Source organism: Anser brachyrhynchus, assembly GCF_964034855.1.
Source record: "Anser brachyrhynchus genome assembly, chromosome: 9".
Taxonomy (NCBI): Eukaryota; Metazoa; Chordata; class Aves; order Anseriformes; family Anatidae; genus Anser; species Anser brachyrhynchus.
This window is the reverse complement of record NC_137703.1, coordinates 20,417,510-20,442,293: the sequence shown is the minus strand read 5'-3', so window position 1 is coordinate 20,442,293 and position 24,784 is coordinate 20,417,510. Positions and strand designations below refer to the sequence as shown.

General features: G+C 41.6%; 1 protein-coding gene across 16 annotated transcripts in view; it reads left to right on the top strand.

Annotated features, from left to right (window-relative positions):
* SPSB4 (splA/ryanodine receptor domain and SOCS box containing 4) overlaps window positions 1-24,784 on the top strand; it is a 143,367-nt gene that overhangs the window by 31,265 nt on the left and 87,318 nt on the right. For 4 of the 16 annotated variants that reach the window (XR_013955217.1, XR_013955218.1, XR_013955219.1 and 1 more), the window contains exon 1: window positions 21,014-21,388. The exons of 4 other annotated variants lie outside the window; for them this stretch is intronic. The gene's annotated coding sequence lies outside the window, so the exon portion shown is untranslated. Of the gene's footprint in view, window positions 1-2,704; window positions 2,726-7,623; window positions 7,643-20,567; window positions 20,716-21,013; window positions 21,389-21,410; window positions 22,327-24,784 lie in introns of those variants that run through there. 8 more of the 16 variants (XM_080605223.1, XM_080605224.1, XM_080605214.1 and 5 more) reach the window with 7 other exon arrangements.

Below are 24,784 nucleotides of genomic sequence, written 5' to 3'. Positions count from 1 at the left end.
TGCAGCAATTAAACGCACGGTATTTGGCAGCATTCCTCCAATTGAATAGAACCTTAGGAGATTGCTTTTTCATGGTTTCTTTACAATTAAAAAATATGTTTGGATCACAAGTTAAACAAAACGATATCTTTATAACCTACCTGTGGAAACATAGACAAAACACAGACACAAACTTTCAGCTTATTCCTGTCAATGCAAGGGTACCATGCAGTAGGTTCTGTTACGTGAAGGAAGCAGATAACACAGAAATCGCAGAATTTTCACGGCTGTTGAAAGTGAATTGAAAAGTCATTGTTTTAGAGCTTTATTGGGTATGGGACATCTTATTGTACCTTATGTAAAATATTTTCCCCTAATGTGGAGATTACCATCTGTATCACATAATATAAAAGCTTATTAATTATTCATGAAACTTTTATTGACTGTTTCTAAATGTACCTTAATTTATTACCAGGAAGACTCAGGCAAAATAATTCTGAAGTCAGTAATTTATGGAGGGAATTTCTTTTTTTTTTTTTTCTTTTCTTTTCTCATGCAGGTTTTAAGATTGCTGTAAGCTCTCCTTGTTGAAGGGACAGCTGAATGTCTCTCAGGCATTTTCCTGACAGGTGGTATTTTCAGTTTCCGTTCTTTTTTTCCATTAATCTCCCAAATAGTTGGTATGTTTTGGTTTTTTTTTTGCCTTTTAGCGGAAAGGAGAAAAGCGCGTGTGTGTTGTTGTGTTTCATTGCTAGGTTAGGTGAGTTGGTAGATGAGCTGCTCGTTATATGGCATGTGATGAAAGTCCACACGCCGTCTTCCTGGGTGACAAAGATGAAGTCCGAGCCTCCTGATCTCGGTTGGGATGTGTTAGGGGCATGGGACACACTCATAGCTCAGGGCTAGAAGAGGAGGAAATAACTGGTGAGCGTAGCTCTAATGCAGCATGGGACAAGAGGGGCTTCCACATTGGCCCGGCCAAGGTGTTTGGGTGGGAGACCGCTTCCTTAGAAGCTGGGACTGTCGAGCTGGGTTTAACAGTGTTTCTATTTTAACTTGCTCTGTTTTACTGTTCAATTATATAACAAGATGTAAGTGAGGAATGCTGTCTGTATGTATTCCAGTTCCCAATCTGTTCACAATTTAGCTGTTTGGGGAACATACAGTAGATGGTGTTACTTAAATAGAAAGTTTTCCTCCTTTTAGTACCTCGTGTTACTCTTGTTATTTTGGAACTAATGTAGAATGCCACTTACTGGTCTGGAGCTTTCACTTCCAATTATATTTCTAAAAATGAGTTTTACAAACATTTCAGACATATTATATACACAGTAAAAACTGTTCCCTGAACTTACAACTCATACAACTAGAATATCTGGCTCCCTCAGTTATATTTCATCTGTCTGCCCTATTTGTTTCACTTGGCAGATAGAAGGTGGTAAAAAAAAAATGTTTTAGGATAAGTCTTTAGATTGGAGTTGTCAGAGCAGCCGAAAGAAATTCAGGTGGCCAAACCCCTGTCCCAGCCAGCATCTTTACCACTATTTTATTCCTGCCTATCAGCTCATAAGCAATGATGTGGCCAGATTAAGTCTTTCTATTCAATCTGTTTTTGAGGGATAATGTTTACTAAGTGTTTGACAGTGAGCCACTGGCTTTTTTCTTCAGCACCTGCTGCTACACCCCAGGGGTTGCCCTTGCAATCCAAGCCCTAGGCAGGCCCCGCTCTGCTCAGCTGCAACGTCAGGAACGTTCAGCCTGGCATATGATTGTCTGTATAAAATACAATGTCCAGAGGTGCTCGGGTTCGGTAAGACTGAATTTTCCACTATTGATTTTTATTGTAACGAGGGATTGTAGTACCTAAACACAAGCTGGTATTGGCTTAAATAAACTCATTTTTGTCTGGTTTATATCGTTCGGGATTGTGTCTATCAAGATTTTTATTGACTAGAGCATTGCCGTTGTCTCATTAAAAACATCCGTCATTGCACATTGCCATCTTTATTATGTAATAAAACTGCAGTGCTACATGATGTTTGATTTTTTTCATCATAATGTGGTATAAAGCTAAATCTTACTTTCCTTTCGAAAGGTAGATAAGTAGTTTTATACTTGGGATATTAGTGCTAAACGTTACCAACCTCAGCCACATTCCACAGGGGAAGATGAAACGAAATTCAGGGAGATTGTTTTGAGGTGGAATTCCTCTTTTTAGATGTAGTCTCTGCCATCTGACAGGTAGTTCAAGGCAGGAAGTCTGTTAACTGACTCAGAAGAAAAAGAACTGGCTGATTTAAATTTAAATTGTATTGTTCAACAATGTTGTGTAATTAGATGGGAAAGCAGGAAAGTCCTTTTATTAGAGATGTCTTTGTAGACAGTAGCCATGAAAGCCACAGTGGTTGATGCTAATTACCATATTTTGTTTAAACTTCCATCTAAATGAAAGGATCATTCAATTCAGAAGCTGCAGCCATACAAAAACCACAAGTGCAGTTGAATTGCTGCTGCCAAGCAGATGGGGCTTTGATCAGAATAAGTTATTTGCAGCTTTATTGTCTGGCTGCCAGGGTGGGGCTTGCATTGAACCCCCTCGCGCAGAAGAAGGGAAGGGGAGGAAGGGGTCTTGCTGATCCGAGATAAGTTCGTGGGAGAGTTTTCCCATTCTTAGTTTATTTTTGCGGATGAAAATAAAGACTTGCAAAGAAGCAGTAAGGTACACAGTATTGGGCTACTCTAACGTGTAAGTTGGCTTTGTGGGAATATGTTGGCATGTTTCCTTTTAATTACAGTGTGGAAAGAGGGGGCACGGGGAATGCTGAGCACAGCTGGCTGCGTATTTTTTCCAAGGTTGGTTCTGTCTAAAGTATATGAGGAAAAACTTGCACTAATATACACTTTTATTGGTACCTCTCATACTGTTTGTGACAGACAAAAGCTTAGCAGCTTTTCAGGACTGAGGTACTTTCTGCAAACCCAGTGTTGTAAACTGTCCAATTTACAAAGCCATCAAGACAGCAGGATTGGGGCAAGTGAGAGAGGAGGCAGGAGAAGGGACAACAATGTGTAGAAAATAGCATTAGGTAGCATTCCTGGGATGACCTTTGATTACAGCGTTTATTGATGCAAAAACTAATTTCCAACATTGAGTGGAGAAGGTAGGAAACATTATCTGGCACTGTGTGGATCTGAGATGAAAAATCTGTATAGATGGGATATACCAAAGAATAGAAGTAGAAACAGCCACTATAAAACAGCACTAGCCCAAGCTAATTTCTTTTCTATTTTTAAATTATGTGGTCTCAGACTTTTCTTCCAATGAAAGTGAACCTCAAAAAGTGAGAATCAGTAATTGTTTCTGTGATCTTTTTGGTCAAAAAAGGATAGCTATGAACATGGTCTTATTTTGACCTGTACCGTAACTGTCTACATTTGGGCATTGAAGCTTTCTCAAGCATAGAAAGTCTTTCACATGCAAAGATGGGAAGGAGAGAGGGGAAACAAAAGTCAACCCCAAATCTGGTAGTACTGTACTTCTTCAGGGTTGCACTACAAATACTGTGGCAGAACAGTTTCAATTCCAGGCAAATAAAATTGGGAATATTTGGGGGCTACTTCAGAATTTTTTTTTCTTTCTCTTCCCCCTCCCGAGATGACAGTCCTGTTTGTGGGCATGTTAGTACATGCTGGTGCTCAGAGTGTTTGGGTTTGGGCTTTCACTGTACATATGAATCTTGATAATGGTTTACCCCCTAATAACAGTGCATGGTCTTAGATTGATCTAGAAGTTCAGATCTGTGTGATTAGTACAATTGAAGTGGACTGGAAATGTGTCTTTAGACTTACTGAGACTGAATTCCATTTTCACTTACTAAATGCAGATAAATAAATAACCCCACCCACACACCCCCAATTAATCTTCCTGATATATTATGCATTTTGATTTCATTTTCTTAAAGCACTTTCTCTTTCCTTTATGATATCTCTTCTTGTCATCTTTCTGGGAAAAAATAAAATAAATCTCCCTGGTGGTTTATACATAAGAGGGTTTCAAAAGAAAACCAGCAATCTAGTGTTTGTATCAGACTATCTTAACAAAAGCATGATAAAGTTTAAATGCAAAGGCTAGTTCTTAGCATTTGGAAATTTTAATGATGTTTTGTAAGTCAAACTTTGCTTTAGAAGCACAGCAACACAGATGTCTTTGTTCTAAGTAAATTGAGCGCTCCTCCTAAAATAAATAAATGAAAACAGTTTTTGTAGAAAAAAGAAACGCAGATTTGAAATGCTGAGTTCAATTGAGCAGATTTCAGGTGCAAATTTCTAAACTCAGTCCAGAAGACTTACTTGCCTTGTCTCCCAGATGAAACCCTAACCGAGAATGTGTATCAATATCTTATGCAGTAGCCTTATCATTAGCAATCTGCTTTTCTAAGCACAGTGAATGTAGAGTTAAAGGAATTTCAAAGAATGTTCCACTGTCATAAGTACTAGGGCAGCATGTGAATGAGACACCCAACAAATCTCCAGCTCTTCTGCAGAGGTGACATGCAATAAATATACACGTATGAGTAAGGCATTCAAATATGTGTTCCAAGATTGTATTTATCAGATTTTCTGAAAGATCTAAAAGGATTTTGGAACCTCTCAAATTATGAGAGGAAAATGTATGGAAAGTCTGTGGAAACAGTAGGACAGTTTTTTTTTTATTATTATTATTTTTTTTTTTTTCCCCCTTGGAGGAGTGATAGAGTGGCTGAGGGAGCTGGGATTGTTCAGCCTGGAAAAGAGGAGGCTCAGGTGCGACCTTATCACACTCTACAGGTACCTTAAAGGAGGCTGTAGAGAGGTGGGGGTTGGTCTGTTCTCCCACGTGCCTGGTGACAGGATGAGGGGGAATGGACTAAAGTTGCACCAGGGGAGGTTTAGGTTGGATATTGGGAAGAACTTCTTTACTGAAAGGGTTGTTAGGCACTGGAATGGGCTGCCCAGGGGAGTGGTTCAGTCACCATCCTTGCGGGTCTTTAAAAGACGTTTAGATGTAGCCCTTAGTGATATGGTTTAGTGGGGGACTTGTTAGTGTTAGGTCAGAGGTCGGACTCAGTGATCTTGGAGGTCTCTTCCAACCTAGATGACTCTGCGATTGTGTGGATAAGCAAAAACATTTTGTCATATTTTTTGGCAGTAATGTAACTTTTTTAAAGGAGAGAAAAATCCTTTAAAAATCTTCTTAGAAGGCATCAGTGGTGATGGAGAGAGAAAGCATTGGCAGCAGGCAAAGAGTAGAGATTTTGAGGGGGTTTAGATTTCACTCACCTTTACCGTTTGGTCTGACAAGAAGTTCTGGGTTAAAGGCTTGTGTTTTGATCATACGCAGCTCAAATTCAGCGTATTGCCAGCATAACGAAAGAGCTTTGTTTTGCTGCGCTTGAGACACATATGGTGGAGCATGTGGATAAGCAGGCTCCAGTGCCTGCTGAGCACTCAGGCTCAGGGTCAGATAGGAGACATGCTTGAGTTGTTCCAGGAGAGGAGCCTGCTGCTTCCCACTCTGTTACTGCCCCATGCCAGTGAAGTAATGCGTGTGGATTGGGGTATATGCACAAAATCCCGCCTGTTGGCTCTTGTGGATTTCGTCACAACATCGGAGAGCGTTTCTTTGCTCAGTGAAAACTTTTAATCAGTAAAATGTCCTAGATGCTGTCCTGGTTCCACTGATCCTGTGCATGAATGTGAGGATGGACATTACAATTTATTACCTTGACAACACAATGAAAGTTGCACTCATCACACATTTGCAGTTTTAGGACTTAACAGGTGAAGTGATAAAGGAGGTGATAAAGATCATAATATGCATAGGGTAAAAAGGACCAGGACAGAGTTATGACATTTAATTTGATCGAAAAAAAGGCATTTGTTTGGCATGGTTCTCGTACTTCAAATGAGCTGAAACAAATGTAGGACGTCTGGGAAAAGCATGTTAATAAACAGAGTGTTTACCATAGATGTCCACTTACCACCAAGCTATGTTATCAATATATATGCTATAGACCAAGTTGTATCTTTTTGCTACCTTATATCTTTATATATTTGGATATTTTTACAAGAATAAAGTAAAAAAGGATTAGCTAAAAAGCACCATGCTTATATATAGCTTGTTTTCCTTTTGCTTTCTTTTCTGAAAGTTCAAGGTGTTTTGTGAACCACTGTTGCAATGACCTTTTGATTCACAAGTTTCTGTTCTTATTAGTGGTTAATTTAGAAATATAAGGTGACAGCTGTGTGGTTGCTATAGTGATGGTTTGACAATAAGAAATGTGGAGTTTTTTTTTATCCAGGAAGGAGTAAAAAGCAAACCAAATTCCTGATCATGTGTAAATAATCTAAAACTGGCAGCAGTTCGGACAAGAACTTCCCAAATTGTTAAGCGTGGATTACAGCCATTTGGCATGTTTTTCTCAGTTGTGCAATGTCATGTAGTACAGTAGCTGGATGATTTTACCATATTGGGAAGCTATGTAAATACTTGAAAGCTTTCATGTAGTCACTTCAGTCTTTTCAGCTTCTCAGGAAATAGTTCTATTTTTGAGTATTCCAGTGTAACCAGTGTCTGTGAAAACCATTAAGGAGCAGTGAGCTCTCTGGGTTATGGATTTCTGTTCCTTAGTATCTGCAAAGGAGTTCGTGCATTTTGGGACAGTTTCTGAGGACTGATTTATTTGGGGAAATGAATGTTCCATAGGTTGAGGGAGAAATTATGCTGTATTCATGCTGTTGTACATAGTTTCTATCTTTAGCCTTCTACTTTGGGCTCTAAGAATTCCTGTGTAACTAAAAGACAGACATAGGTAACCCCAGCAGGTGGTTTTTAGCATAGCTGTAATTATAAAAGAACTCAGTTCTCTGAGGGATTGTGCCTGTGTCCATATCGGAGACACCCTACATATGTCTTGGGGTGGGGCAGTAAGGAGAGGAGACTCCTAACTTAGGTACGTAAAGTTAAATGTCTGGAATAAATACTGTAAATATTGTGCTTTGTGTAGGGCATGTTAAGTGACATTAAATCATGTTTAAAGAACAATCTCTGTCAGTAAAAATGTTCCTCATGGCAAACTTGCCACTCATTTCAAAGTGAGCCTGCTTATAAAACAAGTGCAGGTATAATTAAGGAAACTGTTTTAAAAATACCTTGCCTGACAGATAGCATTAATTGTATAAAGTTTTATCAAAATTTGAGAAAATTTTACAGGGGAAACTTGACTGGGCATCAATGTAGGGTTGTGGGACAGATTCATGAAAATTCATGGGAGTCTAATTTTTTAAATTTAGAAACAAAACTTAAAATAACAGATCCTAATCCAAGGAGGTTTTCCTGTGTATTACTAAAAATAATTTGTTTCAAAGTGTGTTTCAAGGTGGGTTCACTAGAGCACTGAATAGTTTTAATTGGTCCTTTTTGCTTTGCTATAAGGAGGTGTACGTGGTTAAAGAGTTGCAGTTAACTGATACATTAAGAATTGCTTTATTGCAGAGAGAACCTAATTGTGCGCTTGAACAATTTCCTTATTTAGAGCAGAACTTTACTTTTGCAGAAGTTATAGAAGAGGCTGGAGGGACAGTCTATGAAGGAAACCGGGAGAGCTTCCTCTGGGTTGTTTTGGTAAGATGTTTTTTCCCTTATAAGACTTATTCATCTCTGTTGGCTTGAGGTCAGCCAGTGACTTTCTTGGCTCACTTGAAGCACAGCAGAAACGAGAACACATTTCTTGAAATGTCTTTGTTGTCTGTTGCCCTTGGAACTGGTCCTTAAAAAGGTTTTTGTCCTTGAAAGTGGAGGAGCAGCATTCTACCTCAGCTAAATTTTCACTAGATTCATAGTTTCTAGAATGGGGGACTGCATAAGTTCCTTATGCTCCCCAAAGATTTCTTTCTCATCTCTCCACTCCTTTGCTGACCTTGCAGAGGTATTTTGGCTGGAGCTAGAGCTGCAGTAGTGATGGCTGACACACGTTAATGGGAGGGAGATAGAAGCCTGAACTACACATCTATTAAAGCTGTCCTTCAGTATTTGCCAACCTTATTTCTACTGGAGTTTTACATTAAATAAGACTTAAGTACATTGTCTTGAAGATTAGATAATCCTGTCATTGTATTATTGCTGTTTACTAATGCAATTTGCAGGTATTAATTGCTTTATATATATATATATTTTAAAAGTACATTGTCTTGAAGATTAGATAATCCTATCATTGCAGTATTGCTGTTTACTAATGCAATTTGCAGGTATTAATCACTTTAAAAAACAATAATAGAATTTCCATACTAGCTCACTTTCAAAAGCATCTGTCCTGAGCTATACCTTTATAGCAAGGTCATGCTGAATGTAGCTGTCTGTGTAGTTCTGCTAGGTTTGAAAAGTCCACCATTGAACTGAAAAGGCCTAAAGGGACCTGAAAATGGAGCTGTAAATCATCTTTGTAACATCTTCTAGGTATCTGGAGTGAATCTTGCTTTTCAAATTTTTGTGTTCTCAAAGTAACACTACTTCAAATTTTTAGTTCATTTGTTGGCAGCATGAATTAATGTTATCAGTCAGTCTTCCTCTAGGTAGCAATTTTCTAGAGACTGCATTTTGCTGTGATGTAATGAAAAAAAAGTTGATGACTTATTTGGTTAAATGATGGTGAAGATTTTATGTATGTAGTTTAGCTTTTTTTCTATTTTTCATGTCTGAAATTGGTTATGAGTTATACATATAATGTTTTTTAATTATTTCCCATCAGCATTGCAAGCTACATGTCCCATGGTCTCAATGTTATATAATTCAGATCTTATTAATGAATAGGATCTTAAAATTGTTTAATTCAAATTTTGATAGCTGTGTTTAACATCTTCATTTTAGTAACTTCATAAGGAGATTTTCTTTTACTGAGGAATCAAAAAGTATCTGTTACTTTCTTGGCAAACAGTCTGTTTGAATTTGGCATCATTCTTTAGCTAGAATTTTACAGGGTGTTATTTTTTTGTTCTGAAGACCTATATATATATATTTTGCATGAGGAGAAATGTCAGCAATTTTTTTTTCTTCCTGTAGTGAAAATCTGTCAATATATGTATTTTTTTAACATTTAGAAACATTGTTTGAACTGTATTTAAGTTTTTCAATCATTTGGATCCACTATCAGAAAAGAACTGAGAACATTCTCAAAAGTTCTTTATTCAAAGTTGAGTGAAACTACCTAGCAGTTCAGAGAGAAAAGCATTCACACAGAACCATGTCTCAGTAGCAAGATTTCAAATGTTTCAAAAGAAAAAAAAAAAAAAAAGAAAGCCAACAACCCACAATTATATAAATAATAAAGCAGACACCTGCTCCTTAAAAATCCAAAGCAAAGAAAATCCAAGAAAACCCTGCAAAAAAACAACAAATTCAGAAACCTGCTGTTTGGAAGAAAATGAATTACTGCCTTAAGAGTTTGCTTAAGTAAAAGCTCACCTGTTGAAAAAATATAGTTATGTTTATAGTGTTTGCTTTAAATAGATGTCCTTTGGTGAGTACCTCTTTTACTGAACATGCTTTTTGTTGTTTTAGTTTTTCTGTAGCATCCTCCTTTCATCTTCTAGATTTTGAATACATTTTGACAGTATGATATATGGTTTTGACAAAAAAACAACCAACAACAAAAAAAATCCCTATGCATCTTGTACGTGAGACTCTTTTTTAACCTAAGAAAATTGTAAAGGATCTTGTCAAAGTTGACTTTTTTGTGTTGATCTAAAGGGCTTGAGTTAAAAGCTTTCTGAAGTGTGTTAGTAATTTATATGGATGGCAGATCAGAGCTATATAATAAATACTTAGCTGAATGTATATAGCTTCTAAAAGCCTGTTATCTTGTCCATTAAATAACTAAAAAAAAAAAAAAAAGCTTCTTGTAAAGCTTATGGTAATATTGTGGTATGATTAAGGGAAGTTCAAATTAAACTTCATTTATTTGCCAATGCGAATGTTATTTTGGCAACATACTATTTAACTCCATCTCTGAATCGAGCTTTCTGCATTGTAGTAATATTATTAGTTTAATGATATAGCTGCTGACTTGCAAGTTAACTAACATGCAATTACAAAGCTTCCCGAGCAGCCCGCTCCTCATCTCAGCTCCCTTGTGAGAGGCCTCCATGGCCGACCGCCCCAGCCGTGGCTGACGCTCTGTGCTCATGGTTCACCTCAGCATCCCAAGGGAGAGGGAGGCATGCGTTCCTCAGCTATTTCTGGAGGGAAGGATGGAATACTCTGCTCCTTCTCTGTTATATCAGGTTGTAACAGGGAACACTGATGGGCTAAAACTGACAGCAACAGAGGAGTCTTCCTCTATCCCCACCTGCCCTGCGCCATTTCCTCCTTTGCATGCTGAAGACCCAGCTTACCCTTTCTCTGTGTTATGCAGGTGGAAAGCAATGACGTTACTCATTCCTTGTCTGTAGGAAAAGGTGCTGGCGAGTGCAGCCCCATGCTCCTCTCACCTGCCTGACCAACGCAGCACTTGCAGCAAGTCTGGCAGGGCTGGTTCTCCTTCCTGCTCTGCTGTCGCTGGGCCAGTGGAACTGAGGAGCTGCGCTGAGTTGCTGAAGCCCTGCAGGGGTTAGTGTCTTGCTGAAGCAGGGTGTCTGCATCCAGGTGTGCCAGCTCCTGCTGGAGGTATCTTGAGGTTCTGGTGAGCTTGGGCCCAGGAAACCCTGAGGGTTTCCAGGATGTGCTACTGGGACAATCCCTCAAGCTGTCTCTGTATCTACTGCTATGCTGCTGAGCGTGGCTATTTCAAGTCATACTCAAACATGAGCTGATTTTTTTTTTTGGATAAAGTAGCTATGTAGTAGACCACTGAACATCACCTGAGATTTAGAATTTACAGAGATTCTCTAATTTTTTATTTTGGGATTGGACTGATTGCTACAGGATATGAGAGGGAAAAAATTTGTTTGAACCCTCCTTTCAGAGGTTGTGTTCAGAATGGGCTTCCTCCCTCAGAACAGAGTAGAAACAAAGGGATTCTGGCTCCCTCGGTATGTCATTCTCAAAGCTACATGTTGCCATTAACAGAATATAGGTGCTTAACACGAAGATTCGGAAGAAATTTCACATAGGATAGATTCCTGACCCTTGCCTTTAAACGAAAGAAAGCTCTTGCAGTAGAAGATGTCAGAAGTTAAGTGCTAATTTAAGGCTAAGATTTAGTTTCCTAACCCACTAATGAAATAGTTATCTTTAATGCTCTCTGCTCTGTGAAAAATCTGACAAAAGTAGTTAAGCGTATGATCTCCAGTAACATACTGGATGTGTAATTTTGATTTGGCTGATGCTGATGGTGTTCTATCTACTGTGAAAACAAGGAGAGGTGACAAGGTGACAATCTTTCCTTCCATTTTCCTGAATGAAGAGGATATTTTTAACACGTGTTTCATAATAAGCCTTTTAGGTCCCTTGTCTTTTCTCATCAAATGTTCAGTCGTGCTTTTTTATGTCTGAAATAGTTTGCATCTTTTAGTTTGCGAGGAAAGCAACTGCCTGTACAGAGGGGATATGAAAACATCCTTCTGGCAAAAATGTTCTAGAAATTGGGCTTAACACAGGAAAGTGCATTTTTGTGTGTGTGTGCTGGGATACATTTAAATATACATATATATATATATATTTAAAGACCGTCAATGATGTACATATGTGCTTTGAAAGGTCTGCTGGTTTATTTTACAGCCGTACAGCTGTTTTACAGCTCGATGTGTAGCTACCGTGAGAGACGAGCGTGGCCTTGGTGGCTGAGAGGGGCCTGTCGGACCTGGGCAGTACTGGACAGAACCAGTTAGCACTGAATTGTAACTTGCTCTGCTTAGATGGAATGAAATGAACCTTTGGGAGTATAGTAGCACTTTTGTGCTGAGGTTTTTTGTATATGGTACCATATAGGTTTCTAATAAAACAGAGAGGGAGCCTGTAAGTAGTATCAATTATCTCAATTATCCACAAATATGTTGCCAAGTGAGCTTGTTTGCTTTTTTTTTGTTTGTTTTGTTTTTAGAAGGAGATTCTGACGAGTTTTAGTATTCTGCATGTCTTCAAGAAAGGTTTTATTGTTCTGGCAAGCTACAGTCATGGGCGATGGTTTGAATAAGCTATTATTATCAGTTAGCTTTCTGAACTCAGACAATTAAAACCACAAGTTTTCTCTTACATTTTCATTTTTTCTTTCTTGTCTAAAGCCCAGTTCTGTCATATGATAGAACTGGGAAGAAGTTTCTGTTCAAACATAACCATGTTTCTTAACAGAACAATCTGCAAATGAAGATATTAAATGTTGCATCTCATAATATATGGAATGCATAAGATTAAAAAGTAAAAAACCATTTCATAATGTATTTTGGAGTATATGCTTGGGGTATAGTTCATTTACAAAGCTCAACAGTAACTAATTTGTTTCCACTGAAGTCTTTTCATAGCTGAAGAAGATGTCTTCCTCCAAAAACAAACATAACAGCTGAAAGGTACCAACTAGCAGAATACCATTCAGTTATAATTTTATACATGAAATAGATAATCTTCCAAAGGAAAGGAGGTCTTGGCATTTCCAATTGCATGTACTGGCCATGCTTCCTGGTGTCACTGACCTTGGTGTGTGACAGCACTTTTTCCAAACAAGCAGTTCTTGTGTTAAAATGTTTGGATCATGGCATCCAGGAAGAAATCAATTAGAGGTGAAATCACGTGGAGGTAGGAATGCTGTGTTACCATGTGTTGATCTAATTAGCTGGCAAAAATTAAGAAAATTAGAGCTTACGAAGTCATTGTTAAATGTCCAGCACAGAAAAACGTTATTTTTTCCTCTCTCCTCAGTCTCCATTAAATGTCCTTAGCTCTAGTGAATTCAAAGAAACTCAGGCTATTAATCAGCTTGCAGGATGGTGTTTGAAGCATGATGGTGTTTCTCTCAAGCTAAATGCCCGCTAAAATTTGGGAAGTGAGCTCACCTGAGAGACAACATATACACTAGTAATAACTCCTAAGTAAAATAGGTGGAGAGGAGATCCTGCCTAGCTCTCATCTACATCAGTATGAACAGTAACATGTAGCTTATGACTTCATGTTATCCAAAATTGGAGAAAGGAAACGGGAGAAAAAAAATAAAAAGAGCACACCTCCAGCTGTGTGCACATGTTCGTTTTCAATTTTGAGGATTGGAGTACTGTGACAGAGATATAAAAGAAATGTTGGGCCTCAAGGTATAGAGTTTTTTACGTCAAAATGGCTTTGTTTGTTGTAACAAATGGGACTATATATCAGTCCTGAACAGCTTGTCCCTCTTTTCCTAAATAAAATTACATAGGTTAGATTGATTACATTTTTACATCTCTAAATATGCATTGTCTTCTCTGCACTGATACAGCAGTGGGATGTTTCTAGATTTGCTCATCTCAGTCTAACTGCAAATAATGCACATGCTTCCTCAATATTAGCTCTCCTGGCTTTATCCTTCCTCCTTATTGCTCTGTGACCTGCTGTACTTGTCTGAGCAGCTGTTACTACTGCACTACCTTTTCCCCCATCTGGAAGGCAGATGGACTAATCCTCAAAGAGCCAGTATTTGTTCATGGATCAGTTTTCAGAGAGTCTGAAGTGAACAACTGACAGCCTTCCCAAAGATGCTGAACATGTCCATGCCTGGGCAATGTTCTGCAAAACCAGAGAAGTCTTTCAAGAATGTAAATATATTTAAGTGTGTGCGTGCACATTTGTGTGTCTATATACAAACAGGAACAGGACGACAGACCATGGATTTTTTTTTTTTAAATTAGAAGATTATTTTGTACACACCTTTATGCAAGTCTCTGCATTTTTAAATTTCATTCTATTTTAAAGAGAAAATATTACAAACAGAAAAAGGAAGGACTCTTTTCTTAGACAAAAGCAACTGCAGTAGCGAAAGTGTTTTACAAATTCAGCAAGGATTGTGTCCATATCAGAAGACTGAAGCTTGTCTGTATTAACCTATAATTTGCTATTTTTCAGTTTTTCTACTGGTATCCTGCTTTTTATTTAAATATTTGGGCTTTGTTGCCAGGAGAGTCACTATATCTTTGCTGTTTAAATGCAATATAAAACTATCTTATCTCCTCTTTTCAGAAACTTTGGAAAAGTGCAAGATGAGCTAAAAGTACATTTAATCTTTCAGAGTTTTGTTAGCAGTGGGATGTATGCCATAGTATATCTGGTATCACGTAAACTGTGTATACACTGCCATACGGAAAACCTCTGTCCAAGAGTAACTTGTTTCTTTATGCGTCCTATTTTTAAAACAATTGTAACTTATTAGATGGAAAAATAAGTGAATAATGGTTTTCAGGTATATCTTGTGTGAGTTAAATTATGAAGTCATTTTCTTTGTCTGCTCAGACCTTGAGTTTCTGTTCTAAAAGGCAGCCAGTGGGATGTGCATCCCCGACCGACGATTACGCCGTGCTGGTATCTCTATGGCAGTAGGCGTTGATTTCCTATGCAGGGACCCGCGCGTGGTCCCGGTTAGCATAGGTAATGCTTCAGGGGGAAGATCAATGGTGAGTCTGTGTGTACCGTGGGTTACTAGAAAGTGGGCCTGTAGCTGTGAGAGTGCCATAAAGAAAAGGACACACTCTCACTTCACGACATGCGCTGCCACGAGATCTGTACCACGTTGTCGCTGCGGAGTGGAACTGGTTGCTTGTATAAACTGGCCCGTGCGCATTGTGTGCTTTTCACCTTTGTTCGCCATCTGTCCTTGCTGGAGCTGACGTCCGCCATCTGAGGGCTGCCTCCCTGATGCTTAATTCTCTGATTAGATGCTTATGGAACCCTCAAAAAAGCATGAAACCAAAGACAACTGGGTGTCTTTGTGTGGTACACACTTCCATATCCCCATGGCGCTTTTGTGCGTGCACCCTTACGAACAGCCTTTTGTGTGTCCAGACCCCAGATGGTTGCCTGCAGTCACAGCCTTTAGTAGAAGAATCATATTCAAATTGTCTAATGGATAATAAACTGTACTGACTTTGCTTTTGATGTGAATGGATGTTTTCAAGTTGAAGAAACAAAAGATCTCCTGGGGAAAACTGCCAAAGATATGTATCATTGTAAATCTCGAAGGGGGTGGGGGACAAGCTGAATAAATTACAACTGCTTAGTGGGTTTCCTGAGAAAACAAGCAGTGCAAAGTTAAAAACCAAAACCCAGAAAGTAAGGTATAATTAGCAGAATCTCTCTTAAATCCTGTTGTCTAAATTATTGCACCTAAACAATTAACTCAGACTTTTTGCCTGTGTGTTTTGAATTCACACAGGCCATATGTGATGCCTGGAATGCTTAGCGATGTAATTTTACTGAAATGAAATGCTTTCAAGACAAAGACTTCACAGTTGCAAGAGTATTCCCAGAAATTTGCAATAGCTGAAAACCTTTGAGGCTCTCTCCCCTCCCCTCTGCCCTTCAAGTCAGGGAACTGAAATATGTGACATATTCTAAGAGTTTCAGATGGAGCTTCCTGGAGTTTCAGATGTTGGTAATCAGTCTGAGCAGAAAGAGAGTCCAAATGGATATTAATCAAGCTTAAGTGATATCTTTGAATAAGTATTCCAGGGCTGGGAAGACAAAGGGTTCAGTAGCCTATTTAAAAAAAAAAAAAAAAGATGAAAAAATATATAAATGTTAATATTTTCTAGCTCTGAGGCACATTGCTAAAACATGATACTTTTCTAACAAGACAACTGTTGTTTTTGTGGAAGTAGCAATTGACACAGGATTTTTTTTTTTCAACTTAGAAACAGTAGAACTTGTAGATACATCTAATATTTCACGAATATTAGCAATATATAACAAAGTTGAATGTCTAGAATATACTGGGTAACAGTAGTAATGTATTTATATAGGGTAGATGTGAATAAATCTGTCTTTGATATGGTATAGCTTCCAGAAGTTTTAGAAAATGTGGTTACTAAATGTGGAAAGTTTTTAGAAAAAGTGGTTATTGTGTGAGATACAGATACAAGATTTTCTGACATGCATCATGTGGAAATGTGGGTGACACATCTACCTATTTCAGCTCCTCATGACGGATATGTGAATATTTGAGATAATATCTAATATGCTAAGGATCTGCACTCTATAGTTCCCTGTGATCCAAAGTATGCATCTTTTGGTTTTCCATAAGTAATTATTTCGGGATGTTGTATTAACATTAAAAGATAGTAGAGAAAGATCACCGCAGCTACTTCTTGCTAACTGTAAGGTCAAAGCTTTTCCCATAGGAGACCATAAAGACCTATTTTCTCACTTGACTGGTTCAGCGGACAAGTACAGCTATTATCAAAAGCATCAATAACATCTGAGCTGAGTTTCCTTTGCATATGTAGTTGCTGATGTAGCAGAACATATACACAGTGACGGAGTAACTCAGGGAGTTTGGATCAGTCATGATTCAGCTTAAATCAAGCTAAAATGATACTGATGCAGTGAGGAGACTCTACTGAGGAGCCCCTTGGACCTCAGTTCATCCGTTTGCAAAAACCAAAACACACAACACATTATGTACTGCAACATCAGCAGTCTTGTATACTAACTTGATTTTAGATGTTCCTGTGACAGCCACTGTCCCAGACTCCATATCCATCTCTTCTACTGAAATTTTTGTGCTTGATTTCAAATGGACTTTTTAATAGCTGCATGTGTTTGCTGTAACGTACTCTGGAAAGTGCTATACAGTAATACCACTTGAAAATTAGTGCAAAATATGATTGCATGCACTAGTAGATTTCAAAGCTTAGACTACAGTGCCAGAGGAGTTTAGTGATGCAAACTAGCTGCTAGTCAGTTTCAGTTGGGGTTTGTGACATTGCAATGACTTTAAAGGGTTCAATGTAGTTTCAAAGCAAGTTCAAGGAACCCACCTCTTTGTACTGGCCTGCAGCAGCTGGTGGAGGTGGGCTCTCGATGTCCCAAACAGGAACTGCCTCCTCAGAGATCCTTCTCAGAGGCTGCTTCTGCATTGGAATTTAACCACTACAATTTGCCCTTTTGGTCTTGCACAACCCGGAATAAGTAAGTAGAATGAATTTTGGATTGTTCTCATTATTGTAACTACTGCCATTGTTTATCACTTGATTCTTTTGTGTCTTCTGAAATGTGTCTACCTTGTTTACAGCTGGCACAGGACAAGTAGTCATCACTGTTTAAGAAAAAACCTTCCTTTTGACTGTCTTGCTTCTGTTTTGATGGAAACTTATGGCTGCCTATGTCCAACTAAATTTTACATGATGTAAAGACTTGAATACCAACTCCACAGAGAAATCAGTTACTTCAGACAGTCCTTGAGACTATGAGCTCTGAAGATAATACATGAACAAAAAAAAGGGGGAGGGGGGATTAAGCTGCTTTCTTATTACCTGCAAGTATTATGCTTGTATAGTCTAAGAGTAGTTTTTTTTTTTTTTTTTAAATCTGATGAGTTTGGGAAAGAGACGACTATATGAGGTATACAGTTATCTATGAAAATACATTTGAGAGCACAGGTGGCTCTGCTTTTGGATAGACTGATTTTTGACATTTTAAAATAAGCTACTTTTGCAATGTTGTTTCTGAATGTTACCCTTATTTCTCAGATGGGGCATGCAGGATCTTTATCCTCTGTTTAGAATCTTCATCCTCTATTTAGAATCTTTGAACTAAAGATACATTTATGTAAGTGTTGATTTCCTAATCTCTGTGGGTTTTCATCGTTGTGGTTGTACCAGATTGTACTCTGAGAAGTAAATTCTAACTTCTGCCCAATGACCTAGGAGTGCAGATCTCAGACTAACATCTTTTCATGTGGATATCTAAAATCTGTGAAAACAGTTATTCATCATAATTCTCAACTTTTGCTCCATTGTAAGAATGATGATTCTAGTATTGCCATACCTAAGGAGCTGTTAGAAATATCATGGGTTGTTTAAGCATCTTAAATGGCAAATATGATGCAATGAAACAGTTCTTGTAATTCATAAATCTCAGGTCTGTGCTTTTTGCTGTCTTGTGGACTCAGACAGGGCCTTTGCCCATGCTGTTCCTTCTGCTGGTAACGCTGTGTGTGTGGCCTTGCTCAGCTCTCCCTTCTTCCCTTCTCTGGAGGTTGCCTAAAACCCTGACCTGCATTTAGGCCTGCATCCAAACAGGAAAAACTACTTGGATATTGAAATGTGTGACACGGAGCAGTGCCTTTGTTGTAGCTCACTCTGCCTGTGCTGCAAGGCCGCCCTGACCTGCGAGCTGGGCTGTTGGCAGAGCCAGCACCTGGAGCAGCCATTGCCATCCCAAGTGTAGCAATACCCAGAAAATCACAGTAAATCAGCTTGTTATTTCGTGAGATTGTAGGGTCAGGACTCAGTGGTTATTATATGTGTGTAGGAAATGTTTCCTAATTATTTTTGGGTGAAGTTGAGGGTGGATGAAGCATGGTGAACCATGCTGTAGGAGTGGAACTCAACATGAAGGTAAGCGTGTATGGGAAGAGCAAAGTTGGGCAGTTCACTCTTTGTGGTCTGTATGCCAAGCTCCAATGCCAAGATACACCTTCAAATTGTGATTCTCGTGTATGATGTAAAGAGAAAGCAAAATGTTGCTTTCTCTCATCTAAATGGACTTTATTTTTTTATTAACTGCACTTACTCATTCCTGGGCAGCAGTGGCCAGCTTTTACTCTGAAATGCCTGCCCAGCAATTCAAAGCAGACAGGAGAGGCAAAAGGTTCCTCACCAGCACCTCACCACCTCACAGTGCTGTTTCCAGACATTCTGGGAAATCATGCATATTATTCTTAAGCTTTAATCAGCCATGTATATTATTCTTATGCTTTTCTTTCTGACTGTGATTTTTATTTTGTGAGGTAAATCAAACAAGTGGAAGGTGTGGGTAATGTCAGCAAGGCACGATGTTTATGGCACACTCTGGATCCTGTCCTTTGTGCCGCACAGCTCCAGGAACTGCACCAAAGGGTTGATTTTGTTGATTTTATGCTTCACAGAGTTTATCTTGGAAGGTTCATAATGCTGTTAATACAAACCTGTGCCTCTTCTTCTCCTCCCCATTACTGTATGAGATCAGCTCAAAAGAACCTGCCATGCCTATACTGTGTTCTAACGCTTTTAAAATCATGTTAGTATTTTAAAATGTGATTATTTCCTATTGTTTTAATGAACCTTGTAGAGAGGTGTATATATACATTCTTGTCTGTATACGAGTAGCACATTCTAGCCTTCATTAATCAAAATGACACTTTCTCCACCCTCAATTGTTTTCACATTTGCACATGAAGTGTGTTCCCAAACTCGGTTCTGCCCGATTGATCTTTCCATTGTTCAATTTTCAGACCTAGGTGTCTAAAGCTAGCTGGAAAGATACAAAGGTTGACTTCTAATGTGATTTCTTTAATCTCCTTTTGTAGAATTAGTATTCCAAACTATGTAGAAAGACTTTCCAAATTTGCTTTTTGCATTGAGCTTGGCACAGACGCGAAGGACCGCATCCCATCTTACGCTGAAAAACTTACTGCTAACTGCCAAAAAAAGTGTTAGGAGACACTGCTGCACTGAGGAAGTGTTTAAGAGAAATAAGTCTGTAAAAATCTGAGGAGAAGAAAGCAAAACATTCGTCAAGGCACAGGCTTGCCCCCCTTACAAACATAGCCCGTTTTCGGGCTTCTCTCCCATGTGATAGCCATGGCGTAGCTGTTAGCTCAAATCCAAGAGAAGCGTGGGATTTAAATTCAGTAACTTGACCACTAGGAAAGAAGAGCGAAGACTACATGTTCCAAGATTTCCAACCGCATGTATGTAAACCAAAGCACGACTGCCTGAGGGTATGTGAAGCAGTAGAAAGCCTTTTCTAGGCTTAAGGAACTTTGGAACATACAGAAAAGTCATGTCCATCCCTTCTTTTCTGTTTAACGTACAGGATGTGTTGGTGTTATCCAACACCAACATATATGTGTTGGTGTTATACAGGATGTGTTGGTGTTATCCCAACACATCCTGTCGGTGCTTTTCCTGCCCCTGGCGCTCGTGTGAAGCACATGGTTATTTTACCTACAGCTTCCACTGAGGGGATCTTGACTGAAGGCTCACAGAATTTGCAGCTCTAAGGACTGAGAGAATCTCCTCAGCATTTTTTATGGTGTAGGCATGGGTGTTTCTCCTGTCCTGTCAAGTTTCTTGAACTTGTTAAAGTCTGAAGACTTCAAGTAAATCAAAAATAGCGTAGAAGTAAGTACCACCATGAAAGCTGGGGTAAAATATTCTTGCCCTCTGCATCCTCGTTAAGTACAGAGCATAGACAGAGTACTAGAACTTGAGGAGAAATACGAATGGGGAAAAACTAAGTTCTTTAGCTCTGTAAGCTTTTACTGTCTCATCCCACACAAGACAGCTATTTTATGTCACCTTTAAGGAGCGCTGTAAAGTCTCTGTGAGAGGTTAATCTTCGCAGCTTCCCTCCCCGTGATTAATCTCGTTTTGGGGCGGGATGGCACGAGGAGAGGCAGCGGTTGAAGGAGAGGGCTGGGGCGCCGATCCCGGTGCTGGGTGTGCGAGGGAAAACGCAGCATCCCTGTGAACCTGCCATGCCGTTCCCGGCGCCGGAGGCTGCAGAAGCAGAGCTGACCAGGATTAGAAAGCGCTGGGTCCCAGGTTAGCACTGCCGCCCTTACCGAGCAGGGATGGAAGCGCCGGCCGTGCCTGGGGCTCGGAGCTCACCTGCGAGCCCGCCTCGGCTCTTGGCAGCCGGCAGCGGAGCGGGAGCCCCGGCGGCGGCTCGTCAGCCCCGGGACGGCGAAGACAGCGCCCGGTGCCGACTCGGCCCCGGCCCCGGCCCCGGCCCTCCGCCAGCCCCGGGGGCCGGGCCGGGCCGGGGAAGGGGCGTCGCCTCCCTTGGCGGCTCCCCCGGCCCTTTGGAGTCGCGGCCCGGCGCCGCCATGAGCTCGGCGGCGTCGCCTGTGGCGGGGGGGCACGGCGCGCCCCGGCTGCGCCGCCTCAGGCTGCCGCCGGCCGGGCGGGCGGCGCTCGGGGGCCGGTAGCGGCCGACAGCCGCCTCCCCGGGCACCGGGCACCGGGCGGGGCTCCCGGGCGGCCCGGCCCGGCCCTGCGGAGCAGAGCCGAGCCCCGGCTCCAATCCCCGGGGCGCCTCCGTGCCGGGGCCGCGGCTCCGGCAGCGCCCGGCCCGGCTGTGCCCGGTCCCCCCCTGCCCGGCCCCGTCCCTCCCCGCCTCCCGGCGGCGCTTCCCCTTTCTGCGCTCCGCTCCCGCTGTGCCGTGCCGTGCTCGCCGTGCTCGGCGTCCCTCGCCGTGCCCCCGATGTGTCTGGCGGTAAGTTTGGGGCCTCCCGGGCGCGGCGGTTCCGCGGTTCGGGGCACGGAGAGCGCCCGGGGATGGGGTGCTTCTCCCAGCCGTGCTGCTGGGCGGAGAAGTGCCTTTCCGAAGTGTTTTCTGGCGTAACATTTTGAGAAAGATTACTTTCTTGAGCCGTGAAGGAGAATTATTGCTAGACGCTGGATTAGCTGAAGACTTACGTCTCCTATAAACTGAGTTTATTTGTCTTTGCGCTGCAGAACGCGAGCCCTCCCGCCCGAGGACGCCGCAGGCTGGTGTTTGCAGGGCTTGCTCAGGGCTTTGTGGGGCAGCAGAAAGCAGCCCTCGGTGCAGCCGCTCGGACGGATCCGAAATACAAAGCTAGCTTCTCAGCAAAGCTAGGAGCCAGCCCTGAGTTTGTGCGTGAGGTTCGAGCTTCAACAAAGGAGGGCATTGCCCGAGTTTGCCCTCATCTCACTTCTGCAAACTCCCGGCGAGGCTGCCGGCTGCGCGGCTCCCCGCAGCGGTGCCCGGGCCGCGGGGCTGCGCTGTGCTCGCCCCATTCGTTCCTCGGGAGAGCGCTGGGGTGTCGGGGGAGGCTGCTGGGGCTCCTCCATGCTGCCAGCGAGTCCTCTCCTCCTCTTTGTGTTCGGGACTCGCAGCGCGGAGTGCTACGGGGGAAAGCGTCCTGTGTGCGGAGACGGCCGGCCGTCGCTTCGGTCACTGGCTGGACGTTGGCTACATCCCTTCCGTGCTGAAGTTGTAGCTGATATTTTCACAGCGTTCCGTTTGCCTTCGGTGACAGAAACAATCCCTGATAAGCTGTCTTCTCCTTGGAGAGACCTTATCCCGCAGGGAGAAACCAGCCCCGGAGAGTTGCTCTTCACGCTTGCGGCTGAAACCTGCCTAGCTTGCAGAGCTGTTTCAAGGGATGCTACATTTTTAATGTTGTTTCTGTAAGTAAAACAGCCCGTCAGGGGCGTGAATATCAAATTGCTGTTACATTATTTGGGGCTGCTGACAGAATAATGCCAGATGCCATACGTTCTCTTTACAACAAGTGGGAAGTTTTATAATTGGCATTGGGAAGAGAAGCGTGGGTTTCCTGGTAGCTAATATGCCTCAGTGTCCTGCTGCTGTCTGGGGATGACCTTGGGCGACCGTCCTGTGCCTCAGTGTCTGCCAGGGCTCTGCCATATCCCTGCCTCACAAGAGGACAGACCTTTACAGCTCTGGGTCCTGCTGAGGCCCTCCCATGGCTCTACGAGTGCGGAGTGGCACCGCTGGGCTGGAGAGCCCTGGGCTCACAGTGATCCCACCTCTGGCCCCAGCATGCTCACTGGGCTTCTGTTTGACTTTGCAAGTGCCGTCTAAGCCAGCTTAGAAACACCAGGCTTTATATTCAACAGGCTTTGAATATATAAAGCCTTGGGGCTTTGGTATAATCAAGTGATGCTGCCTTTTTGCAAGTAGCGCTTCAGAGTTGTGAGGGTTTTGCCTGTTTGGTTGTGGTGTTCTTTTGTTGTTGCGTAGAGGCACCAAAAAACGACCAAACAAAAAAACAGTGAAGTGCTATTGAAATATCTTGATTCTTAAAAGAAATGGAACTGGTGATTTTTGGTTTGGCCAAATTACAGTCACCTTTATGACTCGTTTTTTGTGCAGCATAGGAATTTCTGAGCGATGGGCCGTCTCTCCTGTGACTCCCCATGCAGCAGCTCATTAACTTGTCAGGCTTCGTTGTTGCTGTGTAAACGTCTGTAATGGATTTTCCATGTACCAAGAAAAATCGAGCAAGCTATTTTTGTCTTGTTTTCCTTTACAATCACCATTTGCCCCTTGTCTGTGGATAGGTCACTGTCCTCTTTCTGGGGGGAAGGAAAATACTTTTCCCAGTGGAACTCGGTGCCATATTCCAGAGCAATGTGCGATGGTTACTTTGTGCATGTGGGGGGTTGTTGTTGTTTTAGTTCAGATGTTCAGAGACTTATCCTCTGGGGAGCCTTTTTGCTTATGCGTTTGAGGCATAATGGCAGCAATTGAAGAGGAAAGCAGAATGTGGTTTTCTGAGACGTTGTTTATTAAAAATACTTGATTAAAGTGATGAGCAGCAGTGTGTTACATACCCAGCTGTCCTACCCTCATAATTCTTCCTGGCCAAGAAGAGAGTGGAAAGAAGCTGGAGGGATGCCTTTACTGGGCTAAAGGTCTGTAAGTCAGGTTGCATTTTGGCTTTTCACTACTGCTCACTGACATCCTTTACTCGCATCTTTTTGCGTTGTGGCAACATTGCTGCAGTGCAAATTTGAGGCTTTCAGAGTGCTTCCGGGCGCTGTACATCCCAGCTTGAATGACGGTAATGTATGGCAACGTTGCTATTCACTTCCATTTCTTCCCTTAGCCAGCGAGGATAAATGCACTCTTAATAGAATATACACATAAAGGAAATCGAGATGGATTTTCATTTTAGCGGGTTCACCAGGATGGAGGTTTGATGTAAATGTTGCTGGACTTCGTAAGGCCTGGCTGAAGGCCAAAGGTGGTGGAGAGGAGCGCTGGCTGGTACTGCAGCGGTGCGTGCCCTCCTGGTGGGCAGGGCTGGCCTCGTGTCTCGAGCTGCGAAGGGCTCCGTGCTGGAGGAGCTCTGTTCAGAGTGGCGCAGCTAATTTTATTTATTCTCACTGGGCTGTGGTAATACAGTGCACAACTCGAGGCTAATGGAAATGTAGGCCACACGTGTTGTCCTGGGGTCTTAAAGTATTTATTAAGCCAGTATAGATCCGTTTTCTGTGATGAAAGCAATGTTTGAGGCTGCCCATTGAATAGCTAACCACAATTTTTTAAGTCAAAACTCAATGTGAAGTTGCTCTGTGTAGCTAAATATTTGCTGATAATTCTGGAAATTACTGTTGTTGGACTTACTGTTTGAAAATAAACGTGCTGTGGACTGAAACTTGCCAGACCAGATAGCTACCTCGCCCACATGTATTTTTCATGGGATTGTGTACATGCTGGTGAACGTGCATTGCTCCCTGCAACACGCACATCCTTCAGGGATGGCTTTTCCAAAATACAGTTTAGGTTACTGAGAACTCTGGCTAATGTACAGTATGCTGTAGGATAAGATGTTAAGGTATCATGCACTTCTTCGAAGAGTTGTTCATGCCTTTAAGCTTTTTTACTTCACTCAGCTTATGTTTTTGTGGGAGTTGTTTGTTTGGGATGTTTTGCTTATCTGCTTTGCAAAGTTGCCTGTGGTTCGCTGATGTAGTTGGTAGACCAGGTCCTGCAAACACACTAGGGTGCACTCGCCTACATTCTGCATGAATTCAGAGTTTCGTAATAACTAACAATCAACTGTTGTCATTTACTTTGAGAAAGCTTTTCCTATTACACTGTTCAAGCTACTGCTGA